Source organism: Amblyomma americanum, chromosome 2 (assembly GCF_052857255.1).
Source record: "Amblyomma americanum isolate KBUSLIRL-KWMA chromosome 2, ASM5285725v1, whole genome shotgun sequence".
Lineage (NCBI taxonomy): Eukaryota > Metazoa > Arthropoda > Arachnida > Ixodida > Ixodidae > Amblyomma > Amblyomma americanum.
The window spans coordinates 62,743,263-62,765,214 of record NC_135498.1 but is presented as its reverse complement, the minus strand read 5'-3'; positions in this window follow the sequence as shown (position 1 = coordinate 62,765,214).

Here is a 21,952-nt window from a genome sequence, read left to right as displayed (position 1 = left end):
GAGATTCTTAGCACCCTCCGCTGCGTCACAGGTCTGACCGCCGCCGTGGTCAGTTGCTCTACAGCCGCTGGGGACTGAGGGCCGAGGGTTAATTGGTTTGATCATAGAAGGTTGTGGCCAAGTGCTACACCAGGGTGGCCAAATCCTGCTCTGGTGAGGGAGTGCGTTGTCGGTTTTCGTCACCGAGATCAGGCCGCACTCCAGGCCTGGTTATGCAATTCCATCGACACGCGGAGTTTTTTTTTTTTAAACCCGGTGGAGAATTGCGCGGCACCAGGATTTGAACCCCGGTCCTCTTGCACGCGAGGCGGATGTTCTACCTCTACGCCATCGCTTCATCCCTTAATTAAATTAATTAAATAATTGCATTTGCAGAATTTCGCAGACCACACGTATCCGCATGCCTGCGACAATGCTTTGAAACAATCTACCGTGCACGCACAACTAAAACCTTACGCACGATTTTATTACCTAGAATTAAACTTGGTATTTTGTATTCTCCGAAGTAAGGCGATGTGCATTGTTTCTTTCATCCTTTTTATTGTTTAGGGCACTTCATGTATCGAGAGAGGAAATCCATTAATTAAAATCTGTGTTGTTGTCTCCCTGTCGACTCCACTTCGTTTTTTTCTTCGTGTTCAAATTTCCTGGACATCACCAAGCGAGCAAAGGGTAGCTCAATGCGGATATTTTAAGCTTATAGCTTTAAGGAAACGAGGGAGTGCAAAGAGATTTGCGCAAAAGACGTGATTATCCTGGCCGACTGTTATTCTTTGATCCTGAAACAGACCTGCAAAATACTGCCCACACACAAACCAGTTATTTCCGATAGCCATAGAAAATCACCGGAATGTACGGAACGTTCGAAAATCCAGCGGGGATTCTGATTATTCTGCGTGACCTAGCACTGTGGCTGCCATGGATACTAGAAGCGTTCGTTCAGTTTTCATGGACCTTTTTCGATCTTAATTTTCAGTAAGCTTCCAATAGAATGGGAATATAAAACTGCAAAATAGTACACGCATGCTTTCCGCTGCTTACTGCAGAAATAGATACACTTGATATTCAGATTATTTCTGTCTAAAATAATAATTTTAAGATCGCTGAGGTCTTCATTAAAAGGCCGAATATTTGATTTTTTGGTTCAAATATTTTCACAAGGATTTCAACATTTATGGAAAGACATGAGTATTAGCAGGCAACAGAATTCGGTGAGTGTAATGTCAAAGCATTCTTTATTCGTCCATCAGATCCCCCATATGATGGCTGCAGGGAATGGTTCTTTATTCAACCTGATGGGTGGGTAAGTACTAGCCATTTATTTATTCTTCATTTCTGTACTTTTCACTTCAGTGCATTTTTATTCAAGAACGAAAAAGTGGAATGATTGCCTGTGAACCGCATTTTGTTAGAAGATGCTAAGCTTTTATCTGTACAGATCATGGCAGCCGTGAAGAGCGGCGCTCAAATTTCGCCTTGCCGAATATCGTAACCATCTGTCAATTTCCTTATTGTGATGAACCAACAACTGCATGGCTCGAGCTACTCGCCATACCAAATGCAGCCACTGGACAAGTGGACATGCGGACTGCTGCCAAACAAAGAAGTCCACACCATTCGTTGTCCAGTTTGCACCAACATACCCTTCTCCCTCTCCTTTAGGCCCCGGGTGCTCACTATTATGGAGCTATAGATGAATATTTTGCACTGCTACAACAAGCACTGAATCCAACGAAACGCACCCATGTGTGAAAGCTTCACCAATAATATAATCAACGCTTACATATTCTCTCTGCTTACCCGCTGCTTTTATATAGTATATGATATAATGTTTATTCATAGAGACCGAAAGAACAAGGGGAGCGTCAACCTCATCTAGATAAGCTTTCTTATGAGTGAACATGCAAAGCACGAAATTGAGGCCTCACCACGAATATTTTCATTTCTTTTGCGAAATGACAATTAAAATAAAATTGGCAACGTACACCAAAAAATCAATTAACCAGATTAATGGCAATTTTTTTCAGAATGCTCCGGTCTTTCTTAAAACCTGTATCCATGCTAATATAAAAACTAATCAGGAGTAAGAGTTTGCAATTTTGCCAAATACTTTTTGTATATGGATGGCTACACGTTCCCTGGACTAGCGCTCTCACAAAAGGGCGTGTTTTCGACAGGAGTTTCAACGACTGATCAAAGCACTTGACAAGCTTTTAACGCAAAACCACAAAACCAAAAATGTCACGCGAAAAAGTTCCAAAGTACAATTTCCGAACGCATGACAAAATCCGCAGGCACTTACAGAAAAAATCCTGCACGTCAGAACGCAATGATGCTTTGGTTATTTGATTTTTTTATCATGGATGCTTTGCGAAAAGAATGCGCGGCCGGGCCCCACTCATCGTCTTGGGTTTCGATCCACAATTTCAAACGAAAATTTGTTTGCTCCAGTTCGGACGAAAAATTGTGAGGGAGTCCAATTTCCCAACCCTTTTAAAAAGGAATAACATTGACTCCTTCCAGGCGAGATTCTAATGCTCTCTGCGTTCTACTTACGTTACATTAATGATATGTTTTTGCTTCGGAGTTTTGAAGTATGTAGCACTTTTCATTTTGCATCCATACTTTGGGCTGTTTACCCCCGTTTAAATTAAACGTCCCGTATGAATAAAAAGGTGTACGGTTTTCTAGCCGCATTTTTTACACGTTGAGTTATCTGAAATAAATGCCGAACCACTTTCACTAGAACAATGTTGACTTTCATTAAGAGCTACGGCGCACAAAAATTCGCCTGTTTTTTTTTGCGAAGGTAACTGTATGCAACCAATTATTATTAAATTACCTGACATTTACAATAACTTCCGGCAAGGACTAAGTATCAAATATGTTTTATAACTATTTCCTTTTCACGGTGCATAGTGTTTTTGAAGCATTAAAAAAACAAACGCATCCAAAGAAGCCATCATGTACAACACTCTTTGAAAAAAATTTTTAATATCGGGAAATTGTAAGGGATAGTTGTGTAAATATTGAAGGAAATGATCAATTCTTCCAATCTGTAGCAAAATCTTTCGCTCACATGTTTTACATCGCTCGCATCAAACAGGTTAGATTCTAGTAGAAAACCAATAAATAACGCTTTTGACGACGACAAAAGCGTTAATAGCAAACACATGAAAGACTGAAGGTGGAAGATCTATAGATATATTGACAGTTACAGTGATATCTTACAGTATATAAAAAATTCCGTTCATAAACTTTGTCTCGTACGAAATTCTTTTGTTCAGAGTTGTTCTGTATGGAATGCACAGCAGCTTTGAAGGACAAGGTATGCTGCTTTAAAATGCAAGGTATTCTACAAATCTGATTTTAGACAAGCTGAAACTCTCTGCAAAACGGCAAAACTCAAGTAGAAAGTTTTGTGAACAGAAAAAAAAAACGCTCTCTTCAGATGTCCTTGCAGCGTTTTACTCTTCCTTTAAGTTTACTTCCATTAACGCACTGCCCCCAGCGGAACTGTTGCATTCAACGCGCGGAGCCCTACGAAATAGAAGGTAGATGGACACTGTGAAAAACAGCACTGCACTTGGACATAGAACCCATCATTGACCTATCAACTTTCAATCAATACAAAGATAACTATCGCGCTATTCAGCACGATAAAACGAAATTAATGAATTCTACATACAGTCAGTTATTTGGTGCTACTTTGTTTTTATACCTCCTAGTAATTTGGCTGCTTTCTTCGTCGCGACAAAACATTTTAAGCAAATACTCCAATTTTTTTTATTTTCTTTCTCAATTTCTTCCAGTTGCCCCGGGCTTGCTCTTACACCTGCAATGGCATGACACAAACACTTGGCGATGGTGGAAAATGTTTTATGGTATACTCGCCTTATATCACTAAAATATACGTTTTTATCTTCGTATAGCAAGGTTCATTGATCTGGTAACGTAATAGGAGTTTTTCAATTTGTTCTTGAAAAAACCTTTGTGTACCAAAGGAAGATTTAAGACACGGATATTTGGGCCGTCATTAGGGCAATGCAAGGGTAACTTCCGTTTTTGTGGCGGCAGCATAAGATTTCAAAAATAAATCTTGTACGCACGCTGCTTGTCAAAGTGGTTCTAGTTTTAGACCTCATATACACTGCAAGCTGAAACAGTGTTAATCAAGCTGAAAGAGCCTCCGGAACTGAGACGTGCCGAGTCCAAATTTGAATTCTGGCTTAGAGGTGTTGCCTGGAGAAGACAGTTCTGGATTGCGCTTTATAGATATTAGCTTTAAAGCGCAGCTCTTAGGCGCCCCTTCTTCGTTCCGCGTCGTACTCGTCGTCTTCGTCGTCGGCGTAGTCGGCGTGATACGATACCTGACAGACGGCGCGTGTAGGAGTGCGAGAGGTAGCGTGTTGGCAGGTGGTAGGAGCGCGAAACGCCATCTGCCACGGTGACAGCGGAGGAACGGACAACCGGAAGGTGGCTGCCACGGTAAGATCCCGGAGGTTGGCTAGCAGCGTAATACGCCACCGGCCAGTCGTGTCAGATGGCGTGTCAAGAGCTGCGCTCAAACTTCGTATTACCTAATACTTCAATCGCCTGCCATTTTTTTTGGTTAATAGAATTTTGTATGTCAGAGACGAGGGGAGTGTTCTGAGAGCCGTGTACCAGTGCTTAGACTCACTCAGGCCATCTGGAATTTTACAGCTCGCATCTCTTCTATGCGCAGCTTGCTATGAATTTGTGTAGAGTGTGTCCTGGAATTCAGATCGTCACCTCCTGCACAGTATTAAAAAATGACTGCGGCTCAGCTTGGCTGAGCCAGATTATACGAAGCGAAAGGCAACCGTTGTCGACGCGGAGACTTTGGCAGCATCCGCTACCCTTTTCCGCTCGAGATACTCTTGTTGCCTGCGCGTTATCTCCTTCATCGGTTTCATCAACTCGACGAGCCCGCTTTCGCGACTTATCTCTAGCCAACGCGGCTTCGTGACGCTCTCTGTCGAAGGGATCGCTAGAAGCAGCCAGGCGTCTCCAATGCTCAGTCGAAGAACTCGTCCCGGTTGCATGTTCTGGCTCCTTGTCTTTGTCTAGGCGGCGAGCGCTGGCCTTTATTCAGCAAGAGCGACACACGTGGTTAGTCACGTAACGCAACTAGCGAGAGCGAGCGGTCAGAGCAGCGGTCGGTGCAGCGGCGGAAAGAGCAGTAACAGCTGAGATAAGTCACGTGGTATGACGTCACAGGCACACCTGCGGCGAGCCTCCAGTTAGAGGTCAAATCCAAGCTTCATTTGACCTTCAGCTTTGCATGTGAAAAGTGGAGTTTTTCGTTCCAAATGTCATAAGCATTGTGTAACTGCCAATTGCAGCAATCGTGATGGAATTTCTTGCCAGCAGTAGTCAGGTAGGTGCGTTTCTTTTTTCAACTCCTGCGTCGTGGTCGTCATAGCAGCAACAGTCGTCGTTATATTACAATCACGAGAAAAGTACTCTGCGGCACATCCTTTTTTTTCCGCTTTGCGACAAATGCAATATGAACCCAATCGGTGTTCTTAAGGAAGCATAAAAATCTGCAGTTGGTCATCTGTGTCCGCTGTGCCAGGCGAAAACTAACTGCGATGGTGAGTGTTACAATGATGAGCCATTTCTTTCATTTCACCTTGGCCGTCGCGGTGGCTCAGTGGCTAGGCGCTGGGCTGCTGACCCGAAAGACGCAGGTTCGAGCCCCGCCGCAGTGGCCCAGTTTCCATGGAGGCGAAATTCTAGGTGCCCGTGTACTATGCGATGTCAGTGCGCGTTAAAGAACCCCAGGTGGCCAAAATTTCTGGAGCCCTTCACTACGGCGTCCCTCATAGCCTGAGTCGCATTGGCACGTTAAAGGTCCATACACCATAAACCTCTTCGCCTTGAGAGAGGTAGAGTGAGTGAGTGAGTGAGTGAGTGAGTGAGTGAGTGAGTGAGTGAGTGAGTGAGTGAGTGAGTGAGTGAGTGAGTGAGTGAGTGAGTGAGTGAGTGAGTGAGTGAGTGAGTGAGTGAGTGAGTGAGTGAGTGAAAACTTTTATTGATACAGTCAAGAGATTCGCGGATTCGAAAGCTCCGTCGTCTTCGTTCTTGGCGCTGGCGATCGGAGTCTTCTCTTCAGCATGGGTGGGCCCCTGTTCCAAGGCTCCACTGAGCCGTGCTGCATCGCCCGCGTGCCTCACTAAGGCCCGTTGGGCCGTGAGCTCGCTGCTGGTTAGACGGCTCTCCCATTGCTCCGCACTCGGGTGTTCGTGTTTGTGGAATGCTTTGTTGCGTACGCACTCCCAAGTAATGTGATAAAGTGTGGGTGTGGCTCCGCATTACGGGCAGGTGGCCCTGTATTGTGATGGGAACATTTTGTTGAGTATGTGTAGGCTGTAGAACGTGTTTGTCTGTAGTCTACGCCAGATGGTGGCCTCCTCCTTTGTCAGAGCTTTGTGTGGTGGTGGATATTTGATTCTGATCCCCCTGTGTAAGTTTAAAAGTTCTGTGTATCCCCCCTCGCAGGCTTGCAGATGGAACTCCGGGGGGTTAGACTGTCCTGCTAGGATTGCTTCGCCTCGAGCTAGGCTGTCTGCCCTTTCGTTTCCCTCTACCCCCGCGTGGCCTGGGATCCAAATCAGATTGTGTCTGGGTTTGTTTAACTCGGTAGGGGCCAACCCGCTGAGTATCCTGAGGGCCGTTTTGCTAATTCTGCCCTTCGTGTAGTTTTTGCACGTTTCTTTCGAATCTGTTAGAATATTTAGGGGGCGGCCGGTCCTATAGCCTTCTGCTGCCGCCAGCGCGACGGCAATTTCCTCGGCCTCCGCTGCGCCAGCGACTTTCGCCGTGGCGCTCGTCACTAGGTTTCTTTCGTTGTCTACTACCACCACTGCGGCTGCATGTTCTGCTCCACATGGATAGACGGCAGCGTCTGTGTAGACAGTGTTGTCTTTTGGGGCTCGCGTTCGTTCGACGTATTCTGCCCTAGCTTTGCGTCGGTTTGCGTGGAGATTAGGGTCCATGTTCTTTGGCATAGGCCCTATGTTAAAAGATTTTCTGATGTGGTCCGGAACTTCCGCGTATCTATCGACTTGTCCGCGCGTGTCCCGACCCAGCCTTTTCAGGAGCGCCCGTCCTGCGGGGGTGCCTCCGAGTCTGATGGTCTGTGCACCCAGCAGCGCATCAACGAGTTCGCTGAAGGTGTTGCTGAAGCCCAACTGCAGGAGTTTCTTGTTGGATGTGTTTCTGGATAGGTGGAGGGCTGTCTTGTAAGCCTTTCTGAGGATGGTGTCGGCTTGCTCTCTTTCCGTCTTGGTGATTGCGTGGTACGGCAGGGAGTACGTGAATTGGCTGACGATGAGGCTGTTGACGAGTTTGAGGGTGTCTTCCTCTCTCATTCCGTGTCTTTTCTGGGAGACTCGGTTGATCATGCGGCCCACCTGTTCCGCTGCCTTGCTTACCAGGCTGATGGTGTGGCTGCACTTGCGGCTGTTTTGCAGCCACATTCCCGAAATTCTAATCATGTTCTTCTCGGGGATGTGTTGTCCCTCTAGAGTGACCTCTAGTGTTCCCTGGGTGGGATGTTTGCCAATTCTGAGGAGTTCCGATTTTTCCGTCGAGCATCGTAGGCCCCGTTCTTTGGTGTAGTTTTCCACGCAGGTGGCAGCCTCTTGCAGACTCTTGCTTTTCACCGAGTGATCCCTGAGTGGTCGAGATTGTGACGTCGTCGGCGTACATCGCGTGCCGGATACCTTGGATCTTCTTTAGTCTGTTTGCTAAGCCGATCATTGCCACGTTGAAGAGGACGGGCGATATGACGGATCCTTGGGGTGTGCCTTTGCAGGGGGTGTGAAAGACGTCGCTTCTCAGCTCTCCCAGGCCCACTGTGTCTGTTCTGTTGCTTAGGAAGTCCCTGATGTAGTCGTGGGCTCTCTTCCCGCAGTTGGTATTGTTTATGCCCTCCATGATGGCCGCGTGGCTCACGTTGTCAAATGCCCCTTTTATGTCGAGCGCCATGACCACGTTTTCGCCCGCTTTTGGCATCGTCTCGGGCACTTCCTCTTTGAGTTGGAGTAGCACGTCTTGTGTAGAGAGGTTGGCCCTGAATCCAAACATACTGTCCGGGTACAGTTGCTCTTTCTCCATTTAAGATTGAATTCGTCTGGTGATTACTTTCTCGTAGAGTTCTCCGAGGCACGACGTGAGGGATATCGGCCTGAGGTTCTTTATTTGTAGCTTCTTGCCTGGCTTTGGAATCATTACGACCACGGCATGTTTCCATTCCGCCGGAACTCTTCCTTCTTGCCAGAGTGTATTGAGGTATTTGGTTAGTTGGTCGATTGCATCGTCGCTGAGATTTCGGATCAGGGAGTTCCGGATCTTGTCCGCTCCTGCTGCTGTGTTTTTCGTTGCCGATCTGATCGCTTCTACTACTTCTTCTCTCGTGATAGGTCTGTCCATAGTAGGGTTGTCTTCCCCGCGGTATTCTTCTTCGTAGTTTTCGACCTGATCTCTGCCGTAGCATTTGATCTTGACTTCCTCTAATAGTTGTTCGTCCGTCCCTTGGTACTGGTGGGCTAGCCGCTGTATAGCCTTGCTGCCTACTGACTTGTTTTTGCTCGGATCCAGGAGAGCTTTGAGGATCTGCCACGTCCTAGCTGTGCTGAGGGTGCCGCTCAGCGAATTGCTGAATCGCTGCCATCCCTGTCTGGCCAGCTGGTTCGCGTACTCCTCCGTCTGCCTGGTGATGTTCGAAATTTTCTTTTTGAGTTTTCTGTTGAGTTTCTGTCTCTTGAACCGCTTGGTGAGTCCGCGTCTTGCCTCCCATAGGTTGAGGAGCCGTTTGTCCACCTCGGGTGTTTGCTCTGTTCTGTCGACTTCTTTAGTGTAAAGGTCCTGGATTTGCCTTAGTTGTTGGCTCCAGTCCTCTGCTGAGTTGATGGTGTTTCCCTCGAGCTGTCTGCAGTGCGCTCTGAAGGCGTCCCAATCTGTCAGCCGGGCCGTGCAATCTTCCTCCGGCCGTTTCCCGCCGTGAGGCTGATTCTTAGGATGTGATGGTCGCTGCCAAGGTTCTCGAGCAGGTTCTCCCACTCCGCGTTCTTGGCGCCCCTTACAAAGCTTAGGTCAGGACACGTGTCTGGACTCACGCTATTTCCCTGTCTAGTTGGTTGGTTTTCGTCGGTTAGCAGCTCGCAACCCGCGTTTTCTGCCACCGTGCATATGCCGCGCCCCTTTTTGTCCTCTTTAGGGTAGCCCCACCTTGGACTCTTGGCGTTGAAATCGCCTGCTATCACTAGGGTGTTTTGTCCCGCCATCTTTTTTGCCTCCGCGAAGAGCCTAATGAAGTCTCCTTTGGTTTGTCTAGGCGGGCTGTATAGGTTAATGATAAAGGAGCTTTTAGCTTTCCTTTTATTTTTGGGTATTATTTTCGTAATTACGTGTTCGATCTGGGTGTCCTCAATTGCTTTGAGTGTTATGGCTACTACTTGGTTACTTATAAGGGTTGCCGTACGACCGCTCTCCTGACATGTGTAGCCCCTGAGTGTAGGGGTGGTGTTAGTTTCTTGTAACATGATTACGTCTAGTGGGGTTGTTTTGGTGTGAATAAACTGCTGTAGAAGGCCCTGCTTACGCTTGTACCCCCTACAGTTCCACTGCCAAATTTCTAATTGTTTTTGTTTGCGTTCTGCCATGTTTGGTTATTGTTGGGTGTGCTTGGGGTGTCTGTGCCGAACCTACGTTCGTTAAATAGTCTGTCTCTAGCATCGTTAGTGGTTCTTTGGGTGTTTTGGTTCTTAACGTAATTTCTGAAGCTCTGCTCTTGCAAGGCAAACTTTTGTAGAGTCTGTTGTATTTCGTTTTGCTTTTGCTGCATTCGCTCAAGTATTTGAGTCATGAAGGTTTCTATTTTGTTGTTGGGATTGCTCCCCTCACTGTTGTTTCGTTGCGTCTCCATAGGAGGAGGGGTTGGTGTTCTAATTGGCGAGTAGCCTGTTCTCATCTCTTGTTTTTCTCTAATGAGCTCGTTGAGCTGTCTTTTCAGCTGGTTCCATTCTCTGCGACTCTGCTCGAGCTCGCGTCTAAGGTTTTTAATCTCTGCCATTAATTGATTGTTCTGTGTTTGCGTGTTTGTGTTAGAGTGCGGAGCATAAAGCGATTTGGGAGGGCCGTCTCCTCAGCTCACCTTAACGCCGCCGCTCTTCTTCTTCTGCTGTTGTCGCTGCCCCCGCTTGCCGGCGTTATTCAGGGGCGGGAAGGACTCGTCCCGGCCTTGCGGTCCCCGACTCCGGCTCTGGCTCCTGCCGTAGCTGCGGCTCCGTGACTCGCTCCGGCCCTGGCTCTCGTCCCGGAACCACCGCGGCCGCCTTCCACGGCTGCGGCTGCGACTGCGTCGCTGCTGTTGTTGAGAGCCCCATCTCAGCTCGCTCGCTGACTTGAAGCGTTGCTTGCAATCTTTGGTCCCCGCCGCGTGGCTGCCGCCACACAGCAGGCACTTTGGCGTGCACTGGTGCATCTCCTCCGGGGTTTGGCAGCCGCACTGTCGGCAGGCCCTGGTCTCCGGAATCGGGCAGACGTCCATTCGGTGCCCCTGTTCGCCGCAGGCGTAGCACACCTGCCTTGTGAGCCAGTACAGCACCTGCTTCGGGAGCGCGGGTCCGTCGACAGTGATGACGGCCGTGCTGGAGTTCCCCAGCATGCGGGCCGCCAGGATCTTCACGCCTTGCGTGCGGACTCAAAGGTTGGTCTTCAGTTCCTCCGGTGAGGTCCCTGGGTCCACGCCGTGGATGACTCCGCGCAGCGTGCCTTCCGGCGCCTCCACGTGGCCGTTGACGGTGTAGCTCTTGCCCCCGAAGCTCAGTTGCGTGATGCACCGAATCTTCTGGGCTGCAGCTTCGTTGTCTGTGCTTACGATGATAATATTCTAACCGTTGAGCAGTCGGATGATCAGGTCCTCCGCCTTACACCCCTTTCCGGTAGCCGCGGCTACCGCCCGCGCCACTTGATATGTCTGCAGGTCTTTAACCGCAAGTCCCCTCGGTCGCAGGACCACCTTGAGGTCGTCTCTCGGAAGCGGCGGGAGTCTCCTCCTCGGCGGCACTCCTTCCCGCCCTAGGGAATTCCCTAGGGAATTTCCGTTCCCTAGGCTCTGTCCCGCCAAAACTTGCTACTGCTCGCCGCGTTGTTGGTGCCATTTCTGTCTTCTCGACATAGCGATCTCAGAATCCGCGTTGGATCCGTCATTAGTGCTTACTTGTGAAAGTTGCGTTGCTGGGGTGCTGCTTCCTAGGGCTTGGCTACCCGCCGCTGCCGCCGCCGGTCCGCCTCGGACTTGCTGCTGCTGCTGCTCGGGCATCACCTCGATGTCTTCCTCCATTTGCGATTCGGCCGAAAATCTTGTCTGGCCTGTTGCTGAGGGTCGGTCGTAGTTGAGGAGATCTGTTCTGGACATCGTTCCGGGTCTTCTCTACCTCGGGCCGAGGCAGGGGAGGCCGCTGAGTCCCGCTCTCGTGCTAAGCCTCGTTAGGCTTAACGCCTGGTCGGCCACTCGGAAAATTCAAATACCGATAAAATCCAAGATATTGGACCTACCGGCTTGAAATTTGGGTCCTCGTGGTCCTTTTCACTTCTTGCGTCGATCCCAGCCGGAATTGTGGTGGTCCAGTCGGATTGTCCGGATCCCAAAGCCCGAAAACTGCGGAGTGCATGTGACACACGTCCGCTCGCTTCGGCTGCTCGCAGCGCCCCCCCCCCCCCCCCCGAGAGAGGTAGAACAAAACTTTTCTTTCAGAGAGATAGAACAAAACTTTTCTTTCGAAGAACAGCAAGTTAAGTAATAAATGGAAGTGCAATTTGTTCTGAAGAAAGGAAAGGATACAGTAACTCTCACTTCTCGGTGGGCAGTTCAACCCCCTGTGAAGGAAGGGTGGAAGCGGGGAGTGAAAGAATCAAATAAAAATATTCACCGTAATGGATGGCTCAACCTATTTGTTAATCACCAACTGACCTTGCTGCCGCTACTTTAAAGCAACTACTTCGATGAAGTAACAAAGTGAGGATGAAAAAGATTCATGCAATGCTTACTTTCTTAGATAGTGCTGTAACTATGAAACACACTTAAGCTTGTTTGGTATACTATCAACAGAAAATACAAAGGCCCCCACTTGCATAAAATGCCGCGCTGTGCCAACCCCAACGATCGGCTTGAACAATTTGTGTGGGGGAATTACGTTAGTGTTCAGGCCGCTCTCGCACTTTTCTTATTTAAAATGTGGTCTTCGCCACTAACACAGGTGCGAAATGTGTTTGACGCTTGATAATATTGAAATAATTATGTCACATTGGATGTCGGCTTGCCATTTGACTTCTCAATGCATTTCCGTAACATCCAATGCGTACACATTCTGATTACATTGTATATTCTGTTATATTCTAGGGCTCTTATCGAAAACAAAATGCTCCGCCTCGGTGCTTTGTAGGAACCTGCCAAAATGGGACTTGCACATTCCAGTCGGTCGTTTGGAAGCCATGCTTGCTGCAGGGAAGAACAAAACAAGGCTGACCTTGCCCATACATGTTCAGTGTCCTGAATGTTCAGAATAGAGGAAATGGTTTAATAAATTTTTTAAAAAATATTTTAGTAGTGTCTGCATTGTCGCCCAGACTTTACATGTAGTATTAGTAAGTAGATGAATAGAAAAAAGGAAAGGAAAATGCACACGCCTGTGACTGGCGAGTTGCAACCACCACCGCTGCCAGCGTGCCGACAGGGGTAAGAGAATAGTTAGAGGAGGAGAGGAAGAAAAAGAGAGACACGCGTCGCCGCAGGCGCAGTCGTAGCTATGAGCTGTCTTGGACTACAAGAAGCTATCCAGGCCCATGTCCTCCAGGACGGTAAAGAGGGACTTGAGGGCCTTGGAAGCATCGGGGCCGGTTGGAAAGAGGACACCCGCCGAATGCGCAGAAAGACCTAGGGCCCTGTAGCTGGCAGTCAGTTTTGCCTGGTGGATAGAAAAGGCGGGGTTTTGGTGCAGCAGATCTTCAGTCGTCTCCTCCGGGTGGCCGCAGCGGGAGCAGTCCGCAGTGGGAGCTAAATCCTTCTGATAGAACCTAACCCTAAGCAACGAGCAGCCCACCCGGAGCCACAGGAGAGACCTCTGCCGCCTGGGAATCTCTTTTTCCGGCTGGAGTAGAGGGGGGGGGGGGGGGGGGGTCCCTTGGGCGACCCTGGGGTCGGGGTGCTACAGCAGAAGCTGGCGTTCTTTGATGGTCCAGGCAGCATCCAGTGGGACCACCGCAGTACAGCAGGGCGTTGAGGTGCCATGAGCTTCCTTCGCTAAGCCATCAGCAGCCTCATTGCCCGCGACTCCAACGTGGCAAACAATTCAGACCAGGGAGGTGGAGCAGCCGCAAGTGCAGAGGCCGTTGAGCCTGGTAGCCAGTTTGCAGACGATGGGGAGCAGGCACCGCGGCTCCTGCAGGAGCTGGAGGGCCACCCTGGAGTCGGACAGGATAGCTGCGGACTGCACAGCACCCAGGTGGATGGCCGTCAGCTCTGCTGTACGTGTTGGAACTGTCCACAAAGTAAATTCGTGACGATTTATAATAAAACCGAAACGTAGGATTAAGGAATAGCCAAAGTATGCTATAAATGTCGGTATAGTGGGCACACACAAAGAGTGGAAATAAATTAACACGTGGACCAACAAAGGTGAATGCTCTCGAGTTTTAACTCTACTGTGAAGGAGAACCTGCTTGAAGCAACAATAAATTCGACACATTAATCCCTGAGAGCGTTTTAAGTCAAAGAATAGCAACTTGCATATATATTTAAATATATATCAATTTAATACCAATGCAATACGCTAGTTTTACATGTCCTCCTTTCAAAGCACTGAGACTCTCACGAAGTTTAAGTCAATAGCACCTCACAAGTATACAGCTATCAGCGTTTATATAGAGTTGCTGGAAATAGACCAAGTCACACATTCTTCGTTGAGCCTGTTAATGTGCTATACAAAGTATTTCGTTCTTCTTATACCATTTATAAACCAGCAAATGGCAGACGACACATGGGCGGGCAAGTGCTGTCCTATGATTGCTTAGCACCCAGACGAAATCTATGTGTGGGATTCCTGATCATTGATGACATAGCTGGCAACATCTACGAATTAAAGACCGTTAACAGGAGGGTGGCAGGAAACGTAATGAGCATTTAGGCTTTTAAGAGGCTACGTTATATCAATGACGAGAAATCGAAAGTTTCGATCAAGACCTAGACTACGTCCTGATTATGTAAAATAAAAACGCTATACTGTGTCCTGATGGGCAACTTTCATGCCAAGGTACGGTCGAAGAAGGCAGAACATAGGCAGGAAATAGGCGAACTTGAAGAAGTTCTAAGAATACCCGTGGAGATGTGTTAGCAGTGCTCGTAGACCGAAATCACTTACGGATCGTGGATTCTTTCTACCGAGAACAGCAGTACCGCAAATGGACTCTTAAGAGTTTGAATAGCCGATCTAAAAATTGTAATATGCTTCATAAGAGGTGCTTTTGGAGGTGTGATGCAGATACCATAGGATAGCTAGGTCCCGAGTTAGGCTACACTTGAAGAGGGAACGGAAAAAACTGGCAAGGAAAAAGCACATCAACGAGTTAGCGGTAAGAGTCAAAGAAGTTAACTACTCAGGAGACGAAAAATCTAATTAGAAATATCCATATTAAGAAATTGCTGTTTCGTTAGAAAAGTTTTCTCGGGAAAAAAAACCTGTCGCAGCAGGTTGAAAACGTCCTTTTTGCGATTTCGGAAAATTGCAAGCTTCGATTCGCGCTTAATGAAACCTAAAATTTCGTTCAACTTCAATCCTTTTGCGGCAATTCCATGGAAATTTTTACGTTTGAATCACGGTACAATATATTTTTCGTTACTTAAGGTTCGAAGCAAAAAAATCCCCCAAGACTTTCAAAAAGTAACGGTCTCCATGAAGGGTGCTTTTCAGGACGGTACCGCAGCGGTGGCCGAGTGGCTGAGCATCCGCCTCGCATGCGGGAGGTGCGGAGTTCGATCCCCAGTGCCGCCGGGTACCCACCGGTTATACAATGGGTACAAGCTTTCCCCTGGCTTGGTTCTCGGCTAGTAAGGGCTGAAATGCTTGGAAAATGGGTCCTTGATCCCACCTTGAGTAATCGAAAAATACATTGTGCCATGGCGCTCTTTGGCCATAGACGCCCTTGCGCCATAAATCCATCATCATCATCACTTTTAAGGACGATAGAGGGAGAAGAATGACTGTAGGCCTGTCACTACTACTTCTCTTTACTATTCATCGCTCTTAACGAATACTGTCAGGCAGAGTTCTTACTTCTATGTGGCTGAGGTTTTCTTACTGGCGGGTTGAAACCTTCTAGAATTCAAAACTTGCGAATATAGGGCCATCTTTGAGTCACATATTATTCATTTACTGCCTCTGCAATCCCGGAGTTGGAAGTTTAGCAGGGTGGGGATACGAACATCGCCGGCTTTCAAGAACATTACCCTAAAAATTGTAGAATGCTTCTAGGGGGGTGCTCCTGTCGGCAAAAGTGCAGTGCGTTCCTACTAAGAAGAAATAGTGCTTAGTTATTGTAAACCTTCAATAAAAAACACACTTTAAACAATGAAATTAAAGCTTCTATTATTAGATATTGTTTGCTAAGAAAGCGACGGTGATCAATTCGACTCCAAAGAGAATGCACGAGGTTGCAGTATAATGGACAAAACAACAAAAAATATTTCAAAATAATGTGGAGCCCTGCGTGAGCCTATTAGTCCAGTTTTAATTGCGTTCAAACACACATAGGTTCTCTGTTTCGCGTACTGTCTTCTATGTACAAGTTTCTATATTTATTTTCGTTTTGTATCGACTTTATATCTGCGCTGACTCCTCATAAAAAACTATTCATTCCTTTTGCATAGGGCAATAAAATTAAAACGCCTTAGCTTCTCTGCTTTAAATAATGCGAGTGTGCCTAAATACCAGGCGCAATACAAAGAACCCGCCTTGAAATATAAATTTGCATTCCGGACTTTTTATTCTCCGGTCATGATGCGTGTCTGCATTTACGCTCTGCAATGCAGACTAAATTATTAAACAAAAATAAAAGCATCGAAAATTGTACCGCGCTCTAAGCTCCTTGATGGAGGCGAAATGCAAAAATCTCCCGTGCGCTGTGCGATGTCAGTGCACTTTAAAGGCCCCCGGTAGTCTAAACTATTCCAAATCCCTCCACTGCAGCACCTCTTTCTTCGTTTCTTCTTTCACTTCCTCCTTTATTCCTTCTCTTACGGCGTGGTTCAGGTGTCTGCCGAGATGCGAAACAGATACTGCGCCATTTCCTGTCCTGAACAACCAATTTTCAATTTTTTTAAGCTCGTTCTATGTTTCAACATCACGATTATCATTAACTAAGCGTTACGATATTGTAGGCCCATAAACAGAACTTCCCAGTTAGGCTGCGTCAATATTTGGCATTTGGTGAAGGTTTACTCAGTGCGAAGAACATAAATATGAAGCAACCTATTATAAATTTCTGCAGCTCTTGGACCCCGGAAACCTGCCGTATGGAGCTGTTTACTTTAAAAATGCAGTACACCGCAGCTCAGTGCCACAAACGAGATTATCATGGCCTCGTGTTGCGTTCCTCAGAGTAATTTTTGAATTCGGTTTAATCAGATAATTCGGTAAAGTTACCTATGGCAACATGTTTTTATTAATCTTAGGCTTCAGGTTATTTTGATGTAGAGGGAACTCAGCAACACCCATTCATTTTTTTTGTCGCAATGAACAGGTGAGCATAGAACTAAACGGAGCACGCTATTGCCTTCTAACATTTTTCACGCGTTGCCGGTTGGCACCTGAGGTATGTGCAGACTGGTATAGGAAACTAGTGCGCTTTGCCTTGGACAAATAATATTTCACCGTGTCTGATAGCGAGGGCATGACTGCAATTACAACGAAATAGCTTGCTCCTTTACTCATGCCGGCGCCACTGTCAGCGTAGTCTTGATGCTGCGTAAGCGCGTTTGTCAGAAACAGGGCTAGCGCATGCCGGGGTCTGCGATGAGTTATAGGTCAACCACCAAAAGGAATCAGAGATGGAGTTTTATTTAGCCACCACAAAGACGGAACCAAAAAGGAAGAGAGCAAGAGAAGCAGTAAGGTCACCTATTTAAAGGTAGCCTCCGTTTTCTTTATGTGCAAAACCACGCAGCCTGACGAACTGAGAAGCGGCCGCTCACTTCGGCGCGGTAACAGCACGCATTTCTTTGGTTCCTTCTTGGCAATAAATACTGTCAAAACTCTTCACGTGTCTGTTACAATAAAAAAACTTCGGTTAAAAGCAAAAATATTGTTTCCCGTTTTCCATAGAGTTTTAAGGGTGATGTGCCAAAAGTCACCAGATACAATTAGCCAGATGTATTGATTTATGATCTCAGCTGTAATGCGCGCATACAACACGCAGCCAAAAAAGAATTAAGTAGATTATTCTGTCTCAAAGAAACCTCATCTAAGTCTACCAGCCGACCAATAGGATTGGTTAGTCCCCCTATCAGACCTAACTTCGAATGTGCAAGCATACTATGATTCCCACGTGCAAAAAACCATGTTCTCATGCTTGAAAAACTGCAAAGGAAAGTGATCCGGTTTATGAATAATTCCCAATTTTACAAACTGAACTGCTTTTTCTCGCGCCAGTCTCGCAGCCCTCGAGAACAGAGCGAAGGCCCAGAGGTTAAAGTTCTTTTACTTACTAATACACAGTGTGCTTAGGCTGAACGGCGCTCTTTTCTTCCAGTACAAAGGTACCAGATAGACACGCCGTAAGCATGGCTTTATGCTCGCTTAGTTTTTTTATAAAAAGCATTATTTCTGCTCTTTGTTTGTGCACATTTGTGACGGGTTCTGCGGAAATAGGACTGTCTTTACCTTGTCATTATTACGCAGCTTAAAACTGAACTAATAAAATATTTAGCACGAACAGTATTGCCACACATTTAGCCTTACTTTGCTTTTGCGCGCTACACATTGTATTTCCCACTATTCCATCTTGTTGGCTCTCGTTAGCTATATGGTTCTCGTTGTGCTTTTTTTAATCTTAAACAAGCATCCATTCTGTAATAAATCTAGATGGAATTGACAGTATTCTGAAATAAATAAACATAAGGCTACTTGTTGAGATACGTTAGGCGTTTTCTTAACTCAGGGAGTCGAAGAATCGACAATGCTAGCGGGCTTCCCAACGCGTGTGTTCAGCGCACAAAGTAAACCCACAGATTCGCCATAGTTCGTCGGTAGCAACATGTCCATTGTGCACATTTAGGTATGTTACAAAGTTTACAATGTTACAAGCCTTGTATGTTTCACGTACTAATGTTGGGAAAGGTGTATGAGTTTTCAAGGACCTCTCAGAATACACGAGATGAAAAGATGAGAAATACAAAATCTAGACAACGGTGGCCGACAAAAAAAGGAACAATCTTTACATATGGCCGATAAATGCACAAGACAAAGCTATATACGGTCATAAGTTTAGATTTAGTCACCTAATCGCCAAGTTTTCACAGGAACCGTGAGCTAGTTTTGTCACTCATGTTGAATTCCAAGGGCAGATCCGGATCAAGTTTTTCTGCTCTGTTGGGAGCAATCGTATTCCAATGGCAAAATGTGAGTGCGAGTTGTCTGTTCCATTGGCAGATCGGGATCAGACGTCGATCCCGGATCGCTCCGTGGAGCAGCGATATTTGCTCCGCTGAGATCGGCAGATTTGACCGAAACCCCGCGCGACGTTTTACTTTCCCGCGTCTGCTTCCGGTCATGACCGGCTGCATCCTTCCTGTCGTCGCTACGCGGTGAGCCGGGCAACGTACAAGCAGTATTTTTGACTTTGTTTAATTAAATTCTCCCAAAGGTAATTATTTTTCGTTTTGTTTGCGTCCGCACAAGTTAAAACAAAAAACAATTCTCAACAGGATGTCAATCCCATCGCGGTCAATTCTTTGTGGCCGCTTTTTAGACCAAAATCGCTGACTTGTTTTAACCTCCCGCGCTCCCTGACGTCAGACTACGCGTACTCTCTAAGCCTAGCAGCTCTGTAAATAAGGAAGCAATCTGAAAATTTGGCGCCTTTCATCACTAGAATTTTGTGGTGCGGGCATCATCACACAAATCGAAAGCTTCGTGCGCCTTTTGTTTGCCGTGAACGTGAGAGACAGAGTGGCGACAAGGACGAATCGCTCGTGAAGCGAGAGGCCGCGCTTCGATGGGCGCCGCCATGTTGCCTGAACTTGGAGCTATTCCTGCGCTGAAGTGCCCCCGCGGGAGCGCATGCATTCCATTGGCAAAATGGGGGAGTGATGGGAGTGATCTCCGCCTGAACTGCGCGCTCCGTTTGTGATCCGGCGGAGCGCTCTCGATCTGCCATTGGAATTCAACATCAGAAACACTGGTTCTTCAGCGACTTAGTGTTTAAATTTGCGGGCGTGGAGTTATTGCTGATTTGACCATCTCCACCATGGCCGTGTAGCAGAGTCAGACGTGTCCTCCTAGGCGCTACGTTTCACAGAGTTTTAAAGCGAAAGCGTTAGTAGCCTCGTCGAGCCACGTGACTTACTACGTGACTCACCGTAGCTGCAGCCGCGCGACGCCGTCGCCGCCGCTGCACCGACTGCCGCCTCGCCAGCTGTGTCCATGTGACCAACCACGTGACTCGCTGTTCAATTGAAAGGTACACTGCACGTGGTGGTGGTAAACTTTAATGAATATTGAGCCATGTCTTAAACTATTCTTGGGTTGGCTCTTGGTCGCGTGAAGTGGCCGGCAGTCGGTGACGTCCGGCGACTTCCAAAGCCCAGCCCACCAGCTGCTTTTGGACAGCTGGATCGGAGCTGGACACCGCGACCTCCCATCTCTCGAGGTCAGTGAGCACTCTCGCGTGAATACACAGTGCTGACTCGCAGTTACTCGCTATGGATGAAGCGAGTCGGCCTACACCATCTACGCCGTCGGGACAGTCCCGAAGAAGACGGGGCTGAGTCTGATCATCCGGCTGACGTTGCCAGTCATGCTATTTATTTATCTAGAGGTGGAGAAGTTAAACGTGCCAAGCTGGAGGCACAGACCGACGAAGAACTGGAGCTTCGACTGGCTCAACGGCGGGTTAAGGATGCCGAAATGCGGCACCGAAGACCTTCGTAGGCAACCGCTGCTGCTTCCGCCTCCGCCACGACTTCGGCGACGAGCGAAGAGGCTGAGTCTAACCTGGATTAGCAACACAGCATAAGCACGCATAACGAAGCTTCCGCTTGGCTAACCGGGCTTAGACGAGCTCTGCCGCAGCCTTTTTTTTTTTACTCGCCCTGTCGAGCGTTGTTCGACTGTTTTCGATTGCCAGGCAACTTTCACAGCTCTAGCCAGATCCGTACTGCAGCTGCGCGCTGCTCATCATCCGCTAATCCTCTCAGTGTTTCTCGCCAGCTGTAAAAAAGTTTTGTGGATGGTGTGCGTTCCCCCCCCCCCCCCCCCCCCCCCCGCCCTCCTCTGTGCAGCTTTCACCGTCCTCACCGATGCTCCAAGCTTATTTCTGCGGACTCTGTAGTGATACATATCTGTAAAAAAAGAAAAGGTTCAACCCGGCGGAGCGTAGTTTACAGAGCAGAAGCTTGATTAAGCATAGTAAGACATGGTTTGCTTTGTTTTAACTTTATTGCATATCAATGACCTGACTTGGTTGTTGCTTGATTGAAAACAACAGATTATAGGAATCATCAGATTCAACCAGCCGCCTATGATACTCAGCCGAAGCACTGGTTCCCGCGCGCGACTCCTCCATGGCTATCTGCGAAGGTCAGGCAACGCTTCGCGCTTTTTGTTACCTTATCCGATGAACCGCGTGTCGCATGGTTCAGCGCAACTGTGCGGTAGTCTTTGCATGACGTTGTTCACCGCAGTTGGCAAGGCGAGGGAAAGCCGCCGGCTCCGCGTGCCGCAGCTGCGCCGAGGCGAGGCCAATCATATGGTATGAGTTCACAGCCATACCTCCGCTCTGTGGCTTGGAGTTCATTCTTCGGAGCGACACGACCTTGAGGTTTTGCATGGGAGCAGTAGAGCTTCCGCTCTAAAATGGGCACAGTATAGACTTGTTCCTGCCTCAGGGCAACGCAGGCGAGCGTGAAGAGTCAAGAGAAGCAGACATTTTAATAGTCCGCTTATAAGCTCGTAGGTACGGGCTGGATCACGCTCAAATTCTAATCGCAGCAAAAGGCGTTAGTGTATTTTTTATAGCTTTGTTACGTCCAATGCCTGGAAACGCAAAAGGAGTACCTGAAACTTCTTTTACCCTGTATGTGGATGGCCATCCTGAAACCTGTGTACGGCGCACATGGATACGTATATTTTATATTCTACTCGCAAATTTATTCTGCGACTAAAGCTCCTGCAAAAAATAAAATACATGGCACTGTTAACTCAAAGACTACAGAAGAAAAATAAAAGCAAAGGAATACGATTCTACCAAAAATAAATTGTTCTACCACTAATACAGTTGCGATCGGTTTTATTTATAACGACATGCTTTCTTTCCTGCATTCTTTCTTTAATCAAGCCCTATTATCTCATATCAGTCTCATCATTAACTTTCCGTAGTCAAAGTCTGTACGCATAGACTAGACTGTACAAAAGAAAATTTAATTCACACATTGATGTGGAATGGAACAGAATCGTGTCCTAAGAATTAGATATGAATTCATCACGATAAGCTATTTCAGCGTGATTTTTGGTGTTTCTAGAAATTATTTTCTGTTTCAAAAATGCTGCAGGACTGCTCTAAATAGTCAAATTTTATCACATTGCGTTCGGGTCCATATAGCGTCATTCCTCCCTTCTTCGACATTTATTGTCGTCACGTTTCTCCAGAA